This window comes from Anarrhichthys ocellatus, unplaced genomic scaffold, assembly GCF_004355925.1.
Source record: "Anarrhichthys ocellatus isolate YVR2014 unplaced genomic scaffold, GSC_Weel_1.0 scaffold3, whole genome shotgun sequence".
NCBI lineage: Eukaryota > Metazoa > Chordata > Actinopteri > Perciformes > Anarhichadidae > Anarrhichthys > Anarrhichthys ocellatus.
The window spans coordinates 559400-559758 of NW_022280033.1; the positions used below are offsets into that span (position 1 = coordinate 559400).

A 359-nucleotide genomic window follows, 5' to 3' on the forward strand; every position below is an offset into this window, starting at 1 on the left:
GTGTGTGTGTGTGTGTGTGTGTGTGTGTGTGTGTGTGTAAGGGGGTCTTGACACAGCAGTTGTGTAACCCCCCCCCCCCACTACAGACTGCCATTGTCCAGCGCAGCATGGGCTCCAAAGTGATGAGAGGGGTGATAGCACAGCCAATTAAAATGAACATAATTACAAAGTCACCCCTTTGACTCCTGATCAGAATACACATGCATCAACACACACACACACACACACACACTCTGAAGGAGGAAGGGTGTGGCGGAGGAGAATATGACAAGAGCATCCAGAGAGAGAGAGAGAGAGAGAGAGAGAGAGAGAGAGAGAGAGAGAGAGAGAGAGAGAGAGAGAGAGAGAGAGAGAGAGAG

At 50.1% G+C, this 359-nt stretch overlaps 1 protein-coding gene across 1 annotated transcript in view; it reads right to left on the reverse strand.

Moving 5' to 3' along the window:
* Positions 1-359, reverse strand: part of ehbp1 (EH domain binding protein 1) — a 132778-nt gene that overhangs the window by 79063 nt on the left and 53356 nt on the right. The gene's annotated exons all lie outside the window — the stretch shown is intronic.